This window comes from Capsicum annuum, chromosome 2 (genome assembly GCF_002878395.1).
Source record: "Capsicum annuum cultivar UCD-10X-F1 chromosome 2, UCD10Xv1.1, whole genome shotgun sequence".
In the NCBI taxonomy this organism is placed as follows: Eukaryota; Viridiplantae; Streptophyta; class Magnoliopsida; order Solanales; family Solanaceae; genus Capsicum; species Capsicum annuum.
This window is the reverse complement of record NC_061112.1, coordinates 87,639,057-87,663,438: the sequence shown is the minus strand read 5'-3', so window position 1 is coordinate 87,663,438 and position 24,382 is coordinate 87,639,057.

Here is a 24,382-nt window from a genome sequence, read left to right as displayed (position 1 = left end):
CTTTACAGAATATACCATCTAACCCAAAGTGGCCTAAACCTACCTTAAAATCCATCTTCAATGCCTTGATGCAGATATACATCCTAAGATAATGTATTCTTAGATAATTGAATGACAACATTAGATTCTAGATTGCAACTCCTTAATGCAGTTGCATAAGTGTAATACCCCATACTTTTCTCAGCTAAATTTAGCTTTAAGAATGTTGAGGATTAGCTTCAAGACCCACCAATGTGTAGATAATTGACTCATCTTTCCAACGATACCAATTTTTCTTAAATCCGATACCTGATTGAGAAGTTATGACACTTTTACTGAAGACGGTGTCTCAAAATGGGCACTACCGCATCGCAGTGACATGTAAAATGATACTTGTCTAATTTCCAACGGACCACCGCAATTGTCCTACATTGCAGTTATTCCCCATATCTCATTTGTCAATTCTAGTAGACCATCGTGATACTACCGACAATTATCCATTTCCCAATGAAGCAACACGATTACGCCGCGTCATGGAGAGAGTCCAGTTCCCATTTGTCTTTTTCAGTACGATGACGCAATTTCACCGGAACACATTGATTAGTAAAATCATGTTAGTCCGTTATCCAGTGAGCCACTACGATAGTGGCGCATCACGGTGAGGCCCAAAATTGGGATTTCAAGTCTTCCAAATTAAGTTTTAAAAGGATAATCTAGTCTTTTTCCAAGCCCCCAATTCATAAAAAACACCTGATTTAACCTATTCTAAGCAGTATATGCTTGCTTTTCATCAAATTACTCTCTGAGAAAACCCTAGATCTCAAAACTTAATCTCTAAGAAATCCAATTTCCTCTATTATTCTTCCAAGATAGCTCAAAATTAAAGGTTCCCAATTCAAGAACTTCAAGAGGTCATCTTTAAAAGCACAATTAGGAATTCAAGATCAAGCATTCTATTTAATTTCATCTGTTAAGGTATATGGGGTTTTGAACATGGATAAATCTTTCATCCTTGGGCCCAAAACTAGTTTTTAATTATAAATTCACATGATTTTACACGACTTTCAATTTAGGGTTTATACCCAAATATTGCTATTTGAAGATTATGATATGACAAGTGCTTTGGATGTCGAATTACGTGTCTATTTTTGTAAATTCATGTGTGTGACTATATTTCCATATTTTGAGTAGAATTATGAATATTTTCATCATCAAGCATGAACTTTATGATGATTTAACATGAAATTGATGCATGGGTTACCTAGCCCTAGTTGAATATTACTATTTTAAGAATGATTATGCTTTTAAGCATCCCATGTTATGTTTATGGACAACTTTGAATAAATATATGATATTTTGATCTTTAGCTAAGGCATGAAATCCACTTTACAGTTTAAATTTAGTTTTGAATGAACAGATGCACAGTTAGCTTTCAGTATGAAATATTATCACTTTTAAAAGTGGATTTCCTATAGAATGAGCATATAAGATTAAAGGGATTAGTATTTAGCGCCGAGCTTAAAGTGTGGGTTTATCCATCCTACTTTCCTAGAATTACTAGCCAACATAGGTACAAATTATTAAATTATTACCACTTCTATGTGGATGACAGTTATAGATGTGATCTCTCAGCTCAGGTTATACTCCCTGGCAAGAGTATGACACCTCTCCCTAACATGAGATTTTTCCCTCAGGGGAACGAGACATTAGACTCCATGATAGCTCACATGGTTTATATCGGTTAAGAGAACCTCACTTTTGGTGAAAGTAAATAAATAGATTTTGAGTAAATTTCCCTATTAGTAAAGAACTATGAAAAGTTTTTAAAAGAATTTCCCTAGCAGTAAAGATCTTTAGAATTGTTTTTAAAAGTATTTTCTCTACAGTTTAACAAAAAAGAATGATAGATAACAATTCATGTTTTACACTTTAGATGTAATGGCTCACCAAATTTACGCAGTATGTTCTATTATTCATGATTTATGAGTTTCAGCTTTCTGTTATTCCAGCCATATGAGTCATTACATACAACATGCATATTTTATGAATTTTAATAACATTGAGATATTACTTTTACTTATGAATTCACCCCCATATACTCAGTACATTCTTAAAGTACTGATCCATATAGATGTCTATGTGCTACATTATCTCATAATGTAGGTCTAGGATCTTAGTCTCAGCAGCATAAATAATTTCAAGCTTCTTTATCTATATCCCAACAGTTGGTGAGTCCTCATGTTTTGAGGGCCTATTTATCCAGATTTCTAGCTTCATAGTATTTGAGTAATTTATTTTAGTTTAGTCTGAGTCATTTAAAAGTTTGTCCCAGTGGATTTCTAGTTTCTTAGTAGTAGAGGGTTATCATACTACTAGCTATTATATTTAAGCTTTTAGTATTAGTTATCTAGATAGTATATTCAGTTGATCTTAGAAAGTTTTGATATTATTCAGGATTTTAGCATTTTTATCTAATTAAATTTCTTTAATATATGTTATAGACTTAGTAGCAGGCTTACAAGGTTATCTTGAGACTACTCGTATTCTTGAGCACCGTGTGACGTCTCGGGACCAGGTTTAAGGGCGTTAAAAACTTGGTATTAGAGCCTAAGGTTTGGAGAGTCCTAGAGAGTCAGACAAGCTGTGTTACATAGAGTCTTGATCATGGGTGTAAAGCGTGTCACATTTTATGAGCAAGTGGCTACAGGACATTTTTAGGAAATTATCTCTTTGTTTCATAGTCCATCGTGCTTATAGCTATCTCTATCTACTATTAACTCATGCTTTTTCATGATAGAACATGCCTTATCACAGAGCTAATACCCATAGAAATGATAACCATCCACCCTAACCTGTTGATCCTCTGAATGAGAATGTGTCTCATGCTAAATTTTGGGCTGCCTTTTAGGTGTTAGCTTAAGCTGTTACTGCTAATGTTCAGGCAAGTAATTAGGCTAGAGTTCTGCATTAGTAAGAGGGTGATTTAGCTGTATCCAGACTTCATGACTTTATAAGAATGAATCTGCCTGAATTTTTTGGGTCAAAGGTAGGTGAGAACCCACAATTGTATCTTGTTGAGATGAAAAAAATCACCCAAGTTATGCATATTACTGAAGAGAAGAGTGTGGAATTAGCTTCTTATAGGCTGAAGGATGTTGCTTATGATTGGGTTGTTATGTGGAAGAAAAGTAGTGGTGAGAATACAACTCCCATGAGTTGGCAGGTCTTTTAGGATGCTTTTCTAGACAAGTTCTTTCTACATGAGTTAAAGAAAGCCAAGATTGAGGAGTTCATGAACCTAAGGCAAGGCTCAATGACGGTGAAGGATTACTTCCTTATGTTCAACTAGTTATCTAAGTATTCTCTTAAGTTAATAGCTGGCACTAGATCTACTATGAGTAAGTATGTTACCGAAGTGTCTGGATTGGTAGTCAAGGAGTGTAGAACTGACATGCTTACTATAGACATGGATCTTTCTATATTGATAACTCATGCCTAAAATATTGAAGAAAAATAGTTAAAGCGAAGACATAAGCGTAATAAGAAGGCTAGAACTGGATAGTTTGAGTATGGCCAATCAAGGTCTGCAGGTTGAAATTGTTTGTAGATTTAGAGTTGTCCACCTTTGCCAGTGCCATCTTCAGCTAGTGCCTCTGCACCTAGAACCAAGCAGGAACAGTAGGGTAAGACTTCTATGTCCAGATCTTAAAATAGCGTGGGTGTAAGGCCAAGTTATCCTTTATGTGCTAGATGTGGTAAGAATCATCCTGGTGAGTTCTTATTAGGTCAGAAAGGTTTCTTTAGATGCAGTAAGTTAGGCCATGGTATCAAGGAGTGACCGTATACTAAGCAATGAAGTAGGGATATTCATCGCCAGACTTAGTCTACTAGTGAACCAGCTCCTATAGGTCGCCTAATCCCTCCTCAGGGTGCATCATCCAATATCGATGGTGGTCAGTGCCATAATTTGTTCTATACTTTACCATCTTCTAGGAGCAGGAGAGATCCCCAGATGTTGTTGCTAGTATGCTTCATGTCTTTCATCTTGATATTTATGTGTTGTTTGACCCCGGGTCGAGTTTCTCTTATGTGATCGTATTAGTTGCAGTAAATTTTGGAATAGGTTCTAAAAAGATCCCTGATCCCTTCTTTGTTTCTACCCCAGTGGGTGAGTCATTCATTGCCAAACAGATCTATAGAAAGTATCCATTACTATTCTTCATAAGACTATGTTAGCAAATTTGATAGAGCTAGGCATGGTTACTTTGACCTTATTCTTGGTATGGATTGGCTCCATTCTTGTTATTCATCCATATATTGTCGCTCCCGAGTGGTGAAATTTCAGTTTCTAGATGAGCCAGTCTTTGAGTGGGAAGGTAATTCAGTGTCTCCAAAGAGTCATTTCATATCCTACCTTAAATCTAGGAAGTTGATCTAAAAAGGGTGTATCTATCATTTAGTTTGAGTCAAAGACATTATGTTTGAGACTTGAACAGTTCAGTCTGTCAGTATAGCCAATGAGTTTCCATATGTCTTTCCCAAAGATTTGCCAGGGGTACCATCCGATAGGGAAATAAAATTTGATATTGACCTTTTCCTAGATACTCAACCCATTTCTATTCCTCCATATCGTATGGATCCATCTGAGCTTAAGAAGTTAAAAGACCAACTTAAGGATATTTTAGATAAAGGTTTCATAAGGCCCAATGTCTTTTCATGGGCTGCTCCCATCCTATTCGTGAGAAAGAAAGATAGTTCTTTGCGAATGTGCATTGACTATCGTCAATTGAATAAAGTCAAAGTCAGAAACAAATATCCTCTTCCTAGAATCAATGATTTTTTCAATTAACTCCAAGGTGCAATTTACTTCTCAAAGATAGACCTTAGATACGGCTATCATCAGCTTAGAGTAAGGGAACGTGATATTCCAAAGTCTGCTTTTAAAACCCGTTATTGTCATTTTTGAGTTTTTAGTGATGTCCTTCAGGCTAACTAATGCCCCAGCAGCCTTCATGGAATTAATTAACTGTGTGTTCAAACAATACCTAGACATGTTTGTCATAGTTTTTATCGATGATATCTTACAATTATGTTTCAAACTCTTAGAGATCACCAGTTGTTCACCAAATTCAAAAAATGTGAATTTTGTATAAGGTCAGTAGCTTTTCTAGGTCATATTATTTCTAGTGCTGGAATTAGAGTTGATCCCCAAAAGATCAAAGCAGTAAGGAACTGGCCTAGACTCATTTCTCCATCAGACATTAGAAGTTTCTTAGGTTTAGCTGGCTATTATAGATGGTTTGTTGAGGGTTTTTTGTCCATTGCATCTCCTATGATCGAATTAACTCAGAAGAAAGTTAAGTTTCAATGGTCAGATTCCTGCGAGAAGAGTTTTCAGGAGTTGAAGACTTAACTTACTTTAGCCCAAGTTTTAGCACTACCTGATGGTACAGATGGATTCATTGTATATTGTAATACATCTAGAGTTGGTTTGGGTTGTGTGTTGATTCAGAGAGGTAAAGTCATAGCCTATTTTTTTAGACAGCTTATGCCTCATGAAAAGAACTATCCTACCCATGATCTTGAGTTAGCTGCTGTCATGTATGCATTAAAAATCTGGAGGCACTATCTTTATGGGGTGCATGTTGATGTGTTTATGGATCAAAAAAGTTTACAGTATGTGTTCACTCAGAAGGAGTTAAATCTTAGTCAGAGAAGGTGGTTAGAATTATTGAAGGACTATGATATGAGCGTGTTGTATCATCCGAGCAAGGCCAATGTAGTGGCAGACGTCCTTAGTAGATTATCTATGGGCAGTGTTGCTCATGTGAAAAATGATAAGAAAGAACTAGTTCGGGAAGTTCACCGGCTAGCTAGATTAGGTGTGAGGTTAGTTGACTCAGAAGAAGGAAATGTTTGGGTTCAGAGTAGTTCAGAATCTTCTATAGTTTCTGAAGTCAAAGAGAAACAGGCTAGGGATCCTAATTTGGTCAAACTGAAGGGTTCAGTTAAAGATCAAGACGTAGAAGTTTTCTCCCAATGGGGAGATGGTGGGTTGTGATACTAGAGTAGATTGTGTGTCCCATGTGTTGATAATTTGAAGTAGCGAATTATGGCCAAAGTGCATAGTGCACGTTATTCCATCCATCTGAGGGCTACCAAGATGTACCGTAATATGTGGAAAGTCTATTGGTGAGGTGGTATGAAGAAGGATATTACAGAGTTCGCAGCTAAGTGTTCAGTTTATCAATAGGTTAAAGTAGAGCACCAAAGATCTAGTGGCACATTGAAGGAGTTTGGTATTCCCACTAGGAAGTGGGAAGAGGTGAATATGGACTTTGTGACTGAATTACCCCATTTACATTGTCAGCATGATTTGATTTGGGTTATAGTCGACAGATTGACTAAATCAGCACATTTCTTGCTGGTTCACATGTCCTAGACAGCTGAAGGTTACGCTAAGTTTTATATCAGAGATTTAGTCAGATTGCATGGAGTTCTTTTGTGCATCATCTTAGATAAGGGTACTTAATTTACCTCTCAGTTTTGGAAAACCTTTAAGAAGGGTCTTGGTACCCAAGTTCATCTCAGTTTAGCTTTTCATCCGTAGATATATGGTTAGGCAGAGAGGACCATTCAAACCTTATAGGATATGTTGAGGGCTTGTGTTCTCGATTTCAAAGGTACTTGCGATGAGCATTTACTGTTGATTGAGTTTGTCTACAATAACAGTTACCATACTAGCATCTAGATGGCCCTATTTAAGTCTCTTTATGGGCGGAGGTGTAGATCACCAATCGCTTGGTTTGAAGTGGGTTAGGCCACTTTGGTTGGACCAGATATGGTGTTTGAAGCTATGGAGAAATTTTAGTTGATTCAAGAAAGATTGAAAGTAGCTCAGAGTCATCAGAAATCATATGCAAACGTGAGAAGAATAGATTTTGAGTTTGAAGTAGATGGCCTTGTGTATTTAAAAGTTTCACCTATGAAGGGGGTGAAGAGATTTGGAAAAAAGGGGAAGCTTAGTCCTTGATATGTAGGCCCCTACAAGATTTTGAATCGTTGTTGGAAGGTAGCGTATGAGCTTGAGATACCCGCAAACTTATGCTCACTTCATCCAGTGTTCCATGTATCCCTAGTGAAGAAGTGCATGGATGATTCAGTTGTTGTAGTCCCTCTTGAAAGCACAAATATTCAGAATAGCCTCTTATACGAAAAAGTTCCAGTAGATATCCTTGATCATCTGATTCACAGACTAATGAACAAAGAATTTCCCTTGGTCAAAGTTTTGTGGCGAAATCAGTTCGTTGAGGGCGCTACTTGGTAAACAAAAGCAGACATGCATACCAAGTATCTTTATCTCTTCTCCACAAATTCAGATTCAACCGAAGGGTACAATCTTTCTTAATTCAGTCCCTTTCCAGTCTCAGATTCAGCTGTATAGCTATTTTAATGTAAATTCATTCACCCGCAGATTAGCTCAGTTGCTCAGTATATTCTAGATTCAGTTATACATCTTGTTTTAGTTATGCATGCCAGCATATAGCCTTAGTTTCTCAGTATTTTCAGCTTAACTAGTGTTAATAGAGGACTAATGATCCCAAGGGGGAGATAATGTAATACCCCATACTTTTTTAGCTAAATTTAGCTTCTAGAATGTCAAGGATTAGCTTCAAAAATTAATAACTCTTGATACATATAGAATTTTCAAGATCTAAACCCACCAATGTGTAGATAATTGAGTCAGCTTTCCAACGATACCAATTTTTTTTAAATTCAATACTCGGTTGAGAAGTTATGGCACTGTTAGTGAAGATAGTGTCACAAAATGGGCAGCACCGCATCGCGGTGATATGTAAAATGAAAGTTGTCCGATTTCCAGTGGACCACCATAATTTTCCTGCATCATGGTGAATCCCCATCTCCCATTTGTAAATTCCAGTAGACCATCGCGATACTACCGTGTCGCAGAGATGGCATAAAATCAATTATCTATTTCCCGGTGAAGCAGCGCGATTACGCTACGTTGCGGAGAGATTCCAGTTCCCATTCATCTTTTTCCAGTGAGATGACATAATTTCATTGTATCACGTTGATGAGTAAAATCGTGTTCATCCCTTATATAGTGAGCCACCGCAATAGTGGCGCGTCGCGGTGAGGCCCAAAATCGGGATTTCCAGTTTTCCGAATTAAGTTTTAAAAGGGCAATCTAGTCTTTTCCCAAGCCCTCAATTTGTGAAAAACACCAGATTTAACCTATTCTAAGAAGTATATTCTTACTTTTCATCAAATTTCTCTCCAAGAAGACCCTAGAGCTCAAAACTTAATCTCTAAGAAAATCCAATTTCCTCCATTATTTTTCAAAGATAGCTCAAAATTAAAGGTTCCCAATTCAAGAACTTTAAGAGGTCATCTTCAAAAGGACAATTAGGAATTCAAGATCAAGATTTTTATTCAATTTCATCAATCAAGGTATGTGGAGTGTTGAACAAGGATAAATCTTTCATCCTTGTGCCCAAAACTAGTTTTTAATTATAAATTCACATGATTTTACATGAATTTCAATTTAGGGTTCATACCCAAATATTACTATTTGAATATTATGAGATTACAAGTGCTTTGGATGTTGAATTACATGTCTATTTTCGTAAATTCATGCGTGTGACTATAATTTCCAGATTTTGAGTTGAATTATAAATATTTTCATTATCAAGCATGGACTTTATGACGATTTAACATGAAATTGATGCATGGGTTATCATGCCCTAGTTGAATAGTGCTATTTTAAGAATGATTATTCTTTTAAGCATCCCATGTTATGTTTATGGAAAACTTTGAATAAAGATTTGATCTTTAGCTAAGACATGAAATCCACTTTACAACTTAAATTTAGTTTTGAATCAATAGATGCATAGTTAGCTTTCTGTATGAAATATTATGACTTTTAAAAGTGTATTTCCTATATAATGAGCACATAAGATTAAAGAGAGTAATATTTATCACCGAGCGGAAAGTGTGGATTTATTGCATCCTACTTTCCTAGAACTACTAGCCAATGTAGGTATAAATTATTAGATTATTCCCACTTCTATGTGGATGACAGTTACAAATGTGATCACTTAGCTCAGGTTATACTCCTTTCAAAAAGTATGACATCTCTCCCTAATGTGAGGTTTTTCCCTTAAGAAAATGAGACATTGAATTCCATGATAGCTCATATGGTTTATGTCGGCTAAGAGAACCCCCCAGCTAGTAAAAGTAAATTAACAACTTCTGAGTAAATTTACCTACTAGTAAAGAACATTAGAAAAGCTTTTAATAGAATTTTCCTAATAGTAAAGATCATTAGAATAATTTTTAAAAGTAGTTTCCCTACAGTTTAACAGAAAAGAATGACAGATAACAGTTTAGCTTATACACTTTAAATGTGATGTCTTACTAGATTTACGTAGTATGTTTTATTATTCATGATTTATGATTTTCAGCTTTCCATTATTCTAGCCAAGTGATTCATTAAATACAGCATGCATATTCTACGAATTTTAATAACATTGAGATATTACTTTTACTTATACATTCACCCCCATATACTTCGTACATCCTCAAAGTACTGATTCATATATACGTCTATGTGCTATATTGTCTCATAATGTAGGTTAAGGTGCTCAGTCTCAGCAGCGGAAGTGATTTCAAGGCATCTTTATCTATGTCCCAACAGTTGGCGAGTCCTCATGGTTCGAGGGCCCATTTATCTAGATTTCCAGCTTAATAATTTTTAAGTAGTTGCTTTCAATTTAGTCTGAGTCATTTGGAGGTTTGTCCCAATGGTAGCTATTATATTTAGACTTTTAGTATTAGTTATCCAAATAGTATATTCAGTTGATCTTAGATAGTTTTGATAATATTCAGTATTTTAGCATTTCTATCTGATTAAATTTCTTTAATATGAGTTATAGACTTAGTAGCAAGCTTATAGGGTTATCTTGAGACTACTCATAATCTTGAGCACCGTATGACATCTCAGGACCAAGTTTTGGGGCGTTACAATAAGCCTCTAATTTATTGTAACAGTCTATAAAACTACCATGCAAAGATTCAAAAATCTCCCTTTTTACTATCTTACATTTTGTTTCACTTATATTTAAGTCAAACACCCAATGTAAGTTATCTCTCATATCCTTGACCTTGTATTTGGGGTCATTTGAATCTTTATCTTGAAATAAAGTACTATGATTGTATAGACAATCACATTATAGTCATATGCAATCAAATGGGGATCAACTAGTGTTTTGACACTCACTCCAGGAGTGGTGTCATCCACAAAAATTAATTACTGAAATGGACAACCTTCAGCACCACATTTATATCTCAATCTTTTTCTATAACTTTTCACCAAAACAAGTTTTACCTTCTTAGACAAAGAAAAACATTTGCAAAATTGCCTTGCTCCTGGTATGTTTTTGAAGGCCATACCCTTAGCAATATCCTTATAATCTGTCAAACTATCTGTTATAGTCCTTCACATTTTTAACAAAATCCTTTAATTCATCAGTGTCATATTCTAAATAGCTAAACTCCATTCCATTGTTACATTCATTATCACTACAATCTGTTCCTGATTCATCGACTATTGATACAAGTAAAAATGAACTGCTATGCATGACAATGTGTAACAGCCTGTACTTTTACCTAGCTTAAATTCGTCCTAAAAATGTCAAATACTTTATTTAAAGATGAATACATATTTATTTGTATGGAATTTTCAAGATTTTGACTTTTCATTGTGTGGGAATAAACTTTCCATTGATATAAAATTCGCATAAATCCGACACTCGGGCAAAGAGTTATGGCCCTTTTAGTAAGACAGTGTACCACCTGAACCATCAGTGTGTCACGGAGCCAGCCAAAATGGCAATTATAAAAAACCAGTGAGCCTCCGCGATATTAGCGCTTAGCGCCAAGGCTCATTTTTAGAATTGTCCTTTTCTAGTGTTCCAACACGATACCATCACATCCCAGTGAACTTCCAGGTCTCAATGAAAGTGGCAATGCAATATTACCGCGTTGTGCCACTATTTTGCAGTGCCTTGATGCGATAGTGGCGTGTCGCGCCAAGGGTCCAGATCGGAAAATTTCACGAAAAATTAAAGTTGTGCCCAGGGTTAAAACAGTCTATTTCCTTGATTTTATTTGGTTCAGATGTGGGATTTAACCCCTAAAAATGTGTAAAACCCTTCATTATTCACTTTTTCCCAAAATTAAAAGGTATTTCTCTCTTAAGAGGTAAAAACCCTAGTTCAAGAAATCAAGTTCAAGCCTAAGAATCTCTCCAAGAACTTCAAGAAACTCATGAATTAAGGTATGTTAGATGTTTATCCATGGATCCTTACCTTCCATGGAGCCCAAGAATCCTTTTTCAAAATACAAGTTTGGATTTCACGAATTCTAAGATTTAATTTGATTGTATCTATGTTCATGATGATGTTTGGGTTTTAATCCATGATGTAGATTAAAAGTTCCAAGAATTGATCCTAGTATGTGATAAATTACATGATATTCATGATAAACCCTTCAATTTGCAAGTTGATTATCGTAACCATGTTAACCTTAAGTGTTTATGATTTAATAAACTAAGTATGCTTCTTATGTGTTTGATAAATTGTCTATGAGAATGAAATAATGCCATTATAGCAAGATAACATGTATTCCCCATTCATATACAAGTTAATGCAATACAAGTGTTTAATGGAATGTCTCTATGAATGAATTATGACCAAGTGAACAATGTTATGTTATTCAAGATTATACTTTGCTTTACTTTTTAAGCTATCGAGTCCTGGGGGTATTTAATACTAGACAATTTAGTTATTTACATAGAGACGGTGTTAGTTACAGAATAGTATCAGTCATGTCATGATCAGTAGTATTCTCAGTCCATTACAGAACTCAGTAGAATCAGTCAGTTACATAACATAGGAAAACTCAATAATCTCAGTATCAGTCTAGTCCAGTTTAATATACTCAAATCAGTGTCTTTCAGTTGGGAGTAGGATTCTGCACCGAGCGAGCCTAGGCATGGGGGCACACCCGTTAGTTAGGATTGGGTCCTAGAAGCAATCCCTATGTTCCGGAGCTACGTAGCCAGCGTACGTTATGAGATGTTACCCATTTGATAGGACTAACATACTCAGGGATCACCCGCTCGTTTAGGAATGATCTCAGGGGTCACCCATTAGTTTGGACTGGCTCCACAATAGTTGTTAGTACCCATGGCATGGTGATAACACCCTTTCAATTGGGGTTATAGATTGGACTCCAGCTCAGTTATCTTCTCTTATTTGGGGCATGTTGGTTAGATGATTACCTCCCACAGTTTCAGTTTTAGTCTTCAGTTCAAAACCCAGCTCAGTTTTTTAGAATCAGGACTGTTAAATACAGTCAATTTGTATCAATTAATCAGTTATCATAATTCAATATTTAGCTTCAGAAAAGCTTAGCTACAGTTTATACATATGTATTTGCAAAGATTGCATTTTCAGTATTAACAGTATTCTCAAATTTTCCATGTACTCTCATGTTCAGTTACTCTCATTTAGTCAATTATATCCTCATGCATAATAACCCTTGCACTCAGCTTTACCTCATTTAGCATACTAGTATATTCCCATGTACTGATCGCATACCCATTTCTTGCGCTATGATATTTCATATGATAGGTTCGGACGCTCAGGTTCCCGACCATGCATAGTAGATTCAGATTCGACCAGCAGCAACATATTTAGTAGTGAGTCCTCATAATTTGAGGACAATCTTTTATTTCATTATATCAGTAGACTCAGTATTTTAGTAGATGGAGTTAGTTGGGGGATTGCCCCATCAACTCCACCTTTAGACAGTTTTAGGTAGAGGCTTTTCACACTAGTTTCAGTCAGTATTCAGTTTTACAGATGTTATATTTTATCAATATTTCAGATATTTTGAACCTTATGGCATTTCAGCTTATTTTTTTGACATTAATTACAGTATTATTATTTAGTGCTCAGAACAGATATCAGTTATGGGTTAGATTATGGTCCTTCGGGATCGTAAGCTCCGTGTGACGACTAGGGGGTATTCTTGGAACGTTACACTATGTCAAGTACATCAATAAGTAACTCACAATCCTCAGTAGCAAACAAGTGAGTGGAATGAAAATCCTTACATGCAAAAGATAATAGTGTCTTAATTCCTTCATCTCCTTGTATTTAAAATATTTACCAGAAGGTCTAAGTACAATAAGTTGTTGGACACTTAGAAAACACAACTTACTTGTGTACTTATTCACTAGTCAATACTTGTGTACTCATTCACTACTATTCATGACAATGTCAAGTACATCGATAAGTAACTCACAATCATCAGTAGGAAACAAGTGAATGGAATGAAAATCCTTTCATACAAAAGATAATAGTGTCTTAATTCCTTCATCTTCTTGTATTTAAAATATTTACCAGAAGGTCCAAGTACAATAAGTTGTTGGACACTTAGAAAACACAACTTACTTGTGTACTCATTCACTATTCAATAAAAGAGAGGAGATCAGAATCATACCCATTCCAACAGTGGACCCATCCCTTCTCATAAAATGTTTCTGGATGCTTAACCCAATCACCATCATGATAAAATTATATGGTAACATTTACCATTTTAATAATATACAAAAGTTCAGACATCATTATGCTATAACATTCACTAAAATAGACCCTAAAATAAATAAAAAATTGACTTAAAATAAGCTCAAAATTGATCCAAACATATATAAAATATACCTAAATAAACCCCAAAAAGACCCAAAATAGAAAGGCACTAAATAATTGATCATATATATAAAGAATTCAAATTTACAACTTGAATATCCAATAATTAGAAGTGGACAAAGTGAAACACCATTATTCATTAATAGTCACCAAAACAAATCATATTTCAACAAATTAGTTGGTTATATACACAAAGATTGCAAATTTACAACTCAAATATCCAAATATCAGAAGTACACCAAGTCAAACATCATTATACAATGACAGTAACCAAAATAGACCTAAAATAGATCAAAATAGGCTCAAAATAGACCCAAAAACATATAAAACATACCTAAAATAAACTAAAAAAGACTCCAAATAGATCCAAAATAGAAGTACATAAAACAGTTAGTTATATACATAAAGATTGTAAATTTACAACTTGAATATCCAAAAATCAGAACTACACCAAGTCAAACATCATTATACAACAATAATCACCAAAATAGACCCAAAATAGATCAAAAACAGGCTCAAAATAGGCTTAAAATAGACCCTAAATAGATACAAAACACACCTAAAATAAAACCATGAAAGACCCAAAAAAAAGTACACAAAATAGTTGATCATATATCGAAAGATTGTAAATTTATAACTTGAATATCTAATAGTTAGAAGTAAACCAAGTCAGTCATCGTTATTCATTAATAGTTACTAAAAAGATCTTATTTCTATAAATCAGTTGGTTATTCGCACAAAGATTGCAAATTTACAACTTTAATATCCAAAAATCAAAAGTATACTAAGTTAAACATCATTATACAATAACAATAACCAAAATATACCCCATTTTAGTAAATCAATTGGTTATATACACAAAGATTACAAATCTACTACTTGAATATCCAAAAATCAGAAGTACACCAAGTCAAACATCATTATACAATAATAGTTACCAAAACAGACCCCATTTCAGCTAATTTTTTAGTTATATACACAGAAATTGCAAATTTACTTGAAAATCCAAAAATCAGAAGCACACCAAGTCAAACATCACTATACAATAACAATTATCAAAACAGATCCTATTTCAACAATACAACTAATTATATACATAAAAATTACAAATTTACTACTTGAATATTCCATAATCAAATGTACATGAAAACTATGAAATTAAGAACAAAACAGAGAACAAAATAACAAATATTGTCTATTCTGGAGATTGATCAGCACAAGAAACAATAATTTCTGATAGATCCTCGATACAAAATAAATATAATCGAGGCATGAAAACTATGAAAGTAAGAAAGAAAAAGAGAAAAAGATAACAAATATTGGCTATTCTTGAGATTGATCAGCATAAGAAGCAATAATTCTTGAAATAAAATTCAGGCATAGAATGATCTGAAATGGTTATGTCACACATGAATAACATTCTTGCAAGCATGCAGTAATTAAGCAATTTTCTTAGATAGTAGACTCTCCATGAAAAGAACTAAAACCAAATATAAACGCACAAAAACACACAATAATAATCTAAAACTGGAACAATCACAAATGATGCAAAACCATAAACAAACTCATTCGAAAAAAACTTCTATTTTAGAAAATTGGATACATGCATATCTAATAGTTGAATTCTCTTGCTAAATTTGTATTATTTTAGATTAATATCTAAATGTTCAAAAACTAATACGAAAAATACTAAGTATTAAGTTTTGATCTTTCTCATATTAATATGATGCAAAAATACATCTTAAAATATTGATCAAAGTAAAATGTCACTTTCTCATAAATAAGATGTGACAAGTAAAAGTGAAAGAATAAAGTAGATAAAAGAAAATTTATCCAATAATCAGTTCATGATTGAAAAAAGTGTAGGCATATTCAAATGATAGAAGCAGTTCATGATAGTGGTAGACATATTAGGATTCAAAAATATATCAATACCGACTTACAATCAAGAGAACAAATGTTAACATACTTAAATGTGAAGCCATAAGGAAAAGTCAGAGAATATTTGAGAAAATTAATAACTAATGTTAACAACTAATTAATATTTTATCATAAATTTTTTTAGCGACTTGATACAACAATAGAGAATAAAGGGAGCACTTCATAAAGACAAGTCTCAAACACATGAAAAAGATACCATTCCCCTATTTTATACAGAAAAAATGAAGGGAGAGGCTACATATTTACAAATAATCAAACAAGACAATGAAATATGATTTAACAATGTGTACAAATTTGAATATTTTTTAATTCCTTAAAAATAAAAGTCAATTCACGAAAAGAAGATAAAGAAATGAATAATGATGGTGACACTCTAAGAAAATCTATAAAAATCCATATCAAAGCAAAATCATTGAAAATGGGATATTTTTTTTAACATAAACACACACAAATCCCAAAAAAATATCTGAAAGTGAAATCAAAGAAAGATCCTAAAAAATTCATCAAAAATCCTAAAATCAACAATATATAAGCACAGAAATCGCAGAAAACATAACATTTTGTTAACATAGAAATGCACAAACTCCAAGTAAATATCTGAAAATGATATCAAAGTAACACCTTAGAAAAAAACATCAAAAATCCTAAAATCAATAATATGTAAGTTCACAAACCCCAAAATTGACAACTAGACCTAAAATTGGACCCAAAAATGATTTTCTAGAACTTTTGATTCAACTAATAACAAACCAAAATAAGAAAATAATTAAATGAAAGATCGTAGATAGAGAAAAAATATACATGCAAAATCCTACTCGATTCTCAATGGTAGAAGGAGAAGAATCATTAAAGAACCAAGTTTTTTTTAGGAGTTTTTGTGTTAGTGAGAGTGAGAGTGTGAGAGAAAGAGAGCGTGAAGATGTGTAAATGTATTCGCGTCTTGAAGGTTCTTTAATTAGGTTGGATTTGGGTTATTATTTGGGTGGGGTGTAGGTTAAATTAGAACTCAATTCAGGTGGGGCTGTGATTAACTAAACAGATTAAATTAAAAACGGACAAACAAATAGAAATTTTACATATGTTCTATTGGTAGTTAGAAATATATATATAAATATATATATATATATATATATATATACACACACACACACACACACCTTTTCATTAACGGGAAGGGTATATTTATACCTAAAGTATAGGAGGGGTATATCTGTACCATTTATCAAAGTTCAGGGATATATTTTTACCTTTTTTGAAATAAATGTCGTAATATTTTTTGTTTTAAAAATCAAGAATTAATTAATTGTTGTTTCCATATTTATACCCAGTCATAAATATGAAGAGATATTATTATAGTACAAAAAGGGAAACATTAAATAAAGATGTGTAGTAATTAATGATAATTTAGTAAAATTCCACCTAGATAATTCTTTTCTTAAGGGGAGTGCAACTTAAAAATATCACAAGTAAATAAGAACAAAGGGAATATTAAAGATTGGTTAATTAAAATAGTATGGTAAAATTGCTATGTCTATCATTATTTTCTTAATGGGTGTGTCAAATCAAAAAGTAACAAATAATTTTGAACGGAGGGAGTGTTTGGATAAGATTAAGCTCAAATAAGTAAAAATAAGACAAAATTTATAATTTAAAAATTTTAATAATTACTTTTGATTTTTAAGCAAAAAACCAATCCAATATCGGAGTAACTAATTTATATTAACTCCATTTCAATTTATTGATCTTATTTTTCTCTAATTCATTTTTTTCGTCTAACTCATTGATTTTAGTTTCTCAACGGGTCATGTTTAATGTCACAAGATCAAAAGATATTTTGATATATTTTTACATATTTTAAATTTAGAATTAAAAAATTCAAAAATGTTTTTACTTGCATAAATTTTATGTCAGATTAAAATCAAAATAGAATAAGTATATGTTTAATAATATTTTAAAGGTTAAACACACACGAAAGCTCCTTATTGAGTTTTTCCATGTTGGCACCTCAATTAAGCTATCTTCCCATTGAACAATTAAGCTTAAATCAAATCGCACCTATTAAACACTAATACTGATATGGTAATATGTGTATTAGACGCGTGAATATTTTGAATTAATAAAAAAATAAAATCATAATTAGTATTTTTTAATTTTCTTCTTTTTCATTTTTCCACCACCTCACTTCTCCACCATTGGTTTAAATTTATTTATTAACAACCTCCAAACACCATCTCATCCACCTTAAATCAGCACCATCAACACCGAAATAGTACACTAGAAACAAATGCCAATTACCATGCATCGCCCCTTTTCCTCCTTTCATTCTTAACACCATAAACTAATACTCTCACTCTATTCAACACCCCTCCATTAACGACCTCTATTTGTCCATTCATAATCAAATGCACCCACTCACTAAAACATCACAAATAAGTTCGTTTATTTTTTCTTAAAAAGGAAAAAACCTTTTCTAATTTCTTTCACCGACAACAAATTTTTTTATCGAAATTGTTATAAAAAATTTATTGAAGATGGGTGAAATCACTAATACAATCCAAATTATCTTTGAATCTTTAGATGTCATCCTTATCGTGTTAGGGGTTCTTGAAGATATCTTATTTTTATATAAAGGGTGTCATGTGATGGTGATTCCACTTAAATTGGATCAAGGGTTCTTGGAGGAGTTGAGGGAATGTGAGAAGGGGCTAAAAGGCCCTTTGAAAGAGACATGTGCCCAATATGCCTTGGAGGTACGCCCGACTTGCTCTAGCAGATCAAGAGTAGGTCAAAATAGTTTCAGTTGCTCTAGAATTTCCCCTGATGTGCGCCACATCTTCCCCAAGATTCTAGAGTGGGCTGCCTTGCTTTATTAATGCAAATAAGTCACTTTTGGGCCCATTGTAATAAGTTAAACCATATAATATATATATATATATTATCTTAGTCTTTATCTTATTAGTTTAGTTTTTATAATAAAGATATGAAAATTCTTGAGAGATTAAGTGCAAGCTTGGCAAAGGTTTTGTTGAATCTTGTTTAGAAACAATGGTTGAAAGGGCGTTTCGATTTTCTTGTGGCCAATATAAGAGATTATGTGCTTGTGGATAATCAAATTAGGGGTTTTGAGTTTTATATACTCATTAGTTCGTATTTCTTTCTGTCTTCTTGTGTCTATCTATCTATCTATCTATCATCTATTCTTTTATCTCTTTACTTTCCGTATTTTCAATTTAGCTGTCTCTTTAGTTTGTATGTTTGTTTGTCATTTTTGTAGTTTGATCTTTATTATTTGGTATTAGATACGATCTTGATTTCATTCTTACAAAGTCAATTTTAAGTCGTATTATCTTGAAAAATTAGAAAATCATAAAAAAATTAAATGTTCACATTTTTGGTCTTAGGTCAAAATTTGAGTCTTATATTTTAGTGTTTTCATGTGTTTCTAGTGTTATATTCTCGTTCTTTAACACTATAGGAGTCCAAATACCATATTTAAGCTAAATCAGAGCGATATGGAACATCTACCATTTTTGGAAGCTTGAATTAAAGAAATTTGAAGTGGGTTGCAAAGTTTGGAAATTTTCATTAAGAATTTGAGCTAAAATGTTGGGAATGAGTTTATAAGGTCAAAAATTGCTTCGATTCATCTCATTCCGAGCTGAGGTGAAGAAGTTGGCATTTTTTGTGTTCTTGTAAAGATTCAAATTTTCATGATGAATTTTCAGCAAAAAGTGGTTCTTTGATCATATAAAAAGAATAAAAACGTGTACAAAAATGTTAGTACAAATAATATTTTAAATGTCCAAAAGAATATTCCAAGAAGTGCACAAAGAGGGGACCATAACAAGTATAAATTGACAACCAAGAAGGGCTGGGTGGCTGATATGCGCCCCATCTACCCTTAGTAAGCATTTGAACTATTTCACCAGACCAAAATCGGCCCAAACCAGTGCCTTATATGCTTGGTATGCTCCTTAGGTGCAATGGACCTACTCAAGTAGGCCAAAACAACCCCTCTTGCATTGGGCATGCGATTGGGTTGTTCACAATCTATTTTGGTGGATCAAAAACACATTTCAAAGATTCCTGATTCTCTTTAAGTTCATATTAGATTCATCTAGATTCATTTCTTGATTCTTGTTCAACTCTTCTTTGATTCTAAACACTAATTAACAACTAGTAGTCGACCTACATAATTGTGTTTAGTTCTTGAGTTCGTTTCTTTCTTTGTCCTATTTTTTTGAGATTTTCTAGTTTTTAATTCTTGTAGCTTCTTTATTCAAGTCCTTACATATTTTCTTTGTGTCTTTCAAACAAAAATCCATTCCGTCCACAAGTAGCAATTAATACCTTATGATACATCAAAGCGTAAATAATTTCTAGACAATAAAAGGTGTGTAAACATGAGTAATTATGAGCTTTAATCTTGCTAACACTAATGTTGTTGTAAGACCCCACAAAAGTTTCTAGCTTAATTTAGTCCTTTAAGCTTGTCAAGGGGTCTTAGAGATAGAATATATTAGCTAAGTATTCAGACTTCGTGCCATTTTAGCCTTTGAAAGTGGGCAATCTTATTTTTAGACCTTTACATCCATTAAATATTGATATTTGAGTTAATTCATGATCAGTAAGGTCAATAGATGTTCCCAGACAAGTTTTCGAATTTTCAGACCTCGTTTAGACTATGTTTAAGTGCCCAAAATAGTGGGTCGATGCGATCTCAATGCATCGCATTGATAGATAGTTTTCCCTAAGCTTTAGTGCAATTCCAGTGAACTTACGCGGACTCGATGTGGTGCATTGGCTATTACGTCGATGCCAATAATATGGTGCGTTGATCTGCTCATTGATATCATGGTTTTTCGGTCATTGAAAGCCGCATCTTTGGGATAATTGGGTCTTTTTCCCACATCCTTCATCCCCTATAACACAAAATTAAACTCATTAAAGGGCAATTATACTTATTCAATCTCAAAATTGCTCAAGAACAAAACCCTAGGTATTCAAATTTCAAATCAAGAACTCAAGAACACACCACCAATTTTTCAGAATTCAAAAACTAAGGTATGTGAAGTGTTCATCCAAGGGTCCCTTCCACCCCTGGAGTCCAAGAAACCTTTTTAAACTTCTAGTATAATTGATTTTATGATTTCCTTGATTGGAGTTAAAATGTATTCATAACTATTGTTGTAATTGGATTTTTGTCCCATGAATTGACACAGATTTTATGAAGAATAGATTATCATATGTATAGTATCATGTCAATCCATGTTAAAGCTCTTGAATTGTGAAATTGCTAATGGAAAGTGTGTTTCTCACATGTTATTTAATGTTATGTGCATAGATTATGCCTTCCAAGTGTTTGATTAATTATTCATGTGAGTTAAATAGTGGAACATTATCATGTATACAAATCCATGCCATGAAAGTGTTTGATAAAATGCCTCTATAGATACATTATGAACAAGTGTGCACTTTTAATCTATGCAAAGTCATGTGATGCTTTAGTTTTTATGCTATCGAGTCCTGGGGGGTATTTAATACACGACAATTTAGTTATTTACTTAGAGCCAGTGTCAGTTACGAAGTAATATCAGTAGTGACTCGATCAGTAGAACTCAGCTAGTTATAGAAACCCAGGAAATATCAGTAGTGTTCGTAATTCACTTACAATACTTATTTTTTATCTCAGTAGCACTCTGTGCTCAGTCAGTTAGTAGAATTCAGTAGTATTCCATCAGCCCATGAAACTCAATAAACTCATTTCAGTTCAGTTAAATAGTATTATCAGTAACAATTCAGTCCAGCCTAGTATAGACTAGAAATCAGTTCAGTGTCCATTCAGTTGGGAGTAGGATTCAGCACTGAGCGAAACCAGAGATGGGGGCATTTTTATCAATAGAGGGTTTGACCCTTAGTAACAATCCCTGCGTTACTAAACTATGTAGCTAGCGTAGGTTGAGATATTTTCCTTCTAGATACTGTGAGGGTTAATACATCTTATTTGAGTTTTCCTACCAGCGAGGATTGACGGAAGAGCTTCTTGTCAAAGAGGGTAAACTCATAGCTTGTCTCTACCCATGGAACGGTATTGACACACTTCTAACTAGGGTTATAGGTTCGACCCCAATCAGTTCAGAGAGGGGCATATCAGTTAGATGATTACCTCCCACAGTCTAATTTTCAGTCTCAGTCTAAGAATAGAACTCTGTTCAGTTCTACAGATTCAAGACTATCAGATATAGTCACTCAACTTAGTACAGAACTCAGTATATTTCCACAGAATCCAGACTATCAAACACAGTTATTCAATTATCTATATTTCAATATCAACATACTTATATAACTATTAATCAATATTCAGACTTAGTATTCAGTATTATCATGATCTCTGTTACAGTATACATATTCATGCATGTACTTTTACTCAGTCATACTTATGTTATTCAGTTATTTTTGTTCATGCATATGAACCCATGAAGTGTCATACTAAGGTGGAGAGTATAGTTTAGAGAGTATTCAGGGGATATGTCTAATTTAGAAAAACATTTACTTGTAGTGCATATGTCTTCGTCACTCTATCTTAGATTATGATTTGTAGGCCTTGCCTCATATTATTGAATTCTAGCCACTTTTTTAGACTTAGAATCCCTTACACTTTTCTAAACTTAGAATGTCATAATGTGGCTAGTAGCCAAGTGGGTGTAGTTGGTGGTTTGCCTAAAGAGGATTTGCATGAATCTTCCCTTTGTGATTTTCTTGGTAATGATAAGATGCATTATGATCAAGTTCATTTTATAAGTGCACAATCACTAGTTGATCTTATAGATAACTGAATTGATTCTTTAAGTGAGATAAATTTGTATCTAGCTAGTGCTAGCACTTATGACTTGAATAAGTTCCCATTGCCAAGTGATGAGAGTAGTCACACACTAGTTAAGCCTTGTGAAAATATAGGTGAATCTATGTTAGCATCTGAGTGGCCAACAATTAGTGAAGGTGTGAGAAATAATCAACTTGCTAGTGAATATAGTCCACTCTTATGCATGTGTATGGTATGCTTGACGAGTCCCAAGTTAGTGATGATGTGGATAGAGTTGATCATGTGAATGAAAATATTGATCAATTAAATAGGAGTGATCCTTCGAGCATACCCGTTGATAAATATCCGATTGTTTTTTTTATTCAAAAGAATGACTATGTGTTTGGATCTTTTTTGAAACTTGATAGTTGTCCTTTTAAGAATGAACTTACATATTCCAACTATTCATTATGGATTGATCCTTCTCTCTTTAAGTATAATATCTGTTTGAAGATGATGATATCACTCCTATTGAATTACCTAGCTGTATGGATCATGTTAATGATGTAACTTTTCTTGAGGACTATATTCTGTATAACAACCCAATATGGTGTGACAATATTCAGCTTAAAAATAGAAATATCTTCTTGGAAGATGAGATTACTCTTAAGGAAAAGAAATGTGAGGGTTTGAAAGGTGACCTTTGTATACCAATTGGATATTCTTCTTTGAGTATTCTAATTCTTGAGCATACCCTTGATGATGTTCTTGGGCATCAAAGTAAACACGATCTTGAGAACACCATAGATAAAATCAATTTTCATAATACCTTTCTTTATACTCTCTTGCTTTTAAAAAAGAATGATCAAATGGGTGATGATAACTTTGAATTTCTTGAATTTTTAAGATATTTAATTAGTGATTGTTCTCATAGAAATGATTTTGGTTGTGATCCTTTGTAGGAAACCAACCCTTGTTCGATAATATGGGATAAATTGCTTGATTCTTGGGGTAACTTGAGTCATGATCCATTTGATGTTAGTAGTGGTATATGTCTACTTGAGGATTCTTTCCTTGAATAATAAGGTGTTAATAGTTTGGGAATTACTTTTTATTCTTCTTCTACTTTGTGTGCCCCTATTGTTGAGAATATGCATGGTATTGATCTTAAATCAAATATTGAGTATATGCATAAGGAAACCTTATTTGAAGTTAACATAAGAAATACCTTTCTCTACCCTTTTTTTGCTTATGAAATTGTCAATGTTCATATAGAGAGTAAACCTAATTGTGAAAATGGAACCTTTAGGGAAAGTGAGTGTTGCCTTGACCTTTGTTATTTTCTAGTTCTCTCATTTGACACTGATTACCTATTGGGATATGGTGATTTTAATACACCTAACTTGGTGCTTGGTCTAGAAGACAAGCAAGGTTTGATTGAGGATGTTGGTATCTTTTCCTAAGATTAAAAGTTTTTCTTGGGGATATAAAATCCACTTTATAGACCCAAATTGTAAATAGGAGTCATTTCCAACAAAAATGAGTGTTCTCTAAAGATGAGGAGTAAATAAAATATCTATGAGAGTTCAACATTGTGTGTTTCCATTCTTGATCGAGGTTTCACTACTCATAGTTCAAGGAGAGAATCTCCTCTTGAAAATACTTTAGATGAATTCCATTTATGTGATACCCTTCTTTGTGATTTGTTTACAATTGGTGACCCTTTTCTTAAGGTAAGTTGTTTGAAAGGAAAAGGTTTTATGTGATTAAATGTTTTGGTTCCATCCATGTGTGCATAATGTGCTATATCTTTTGAGTCAAATAGTATTCTTATAGATACTAACACCTTAGAGGATGTTTTTAT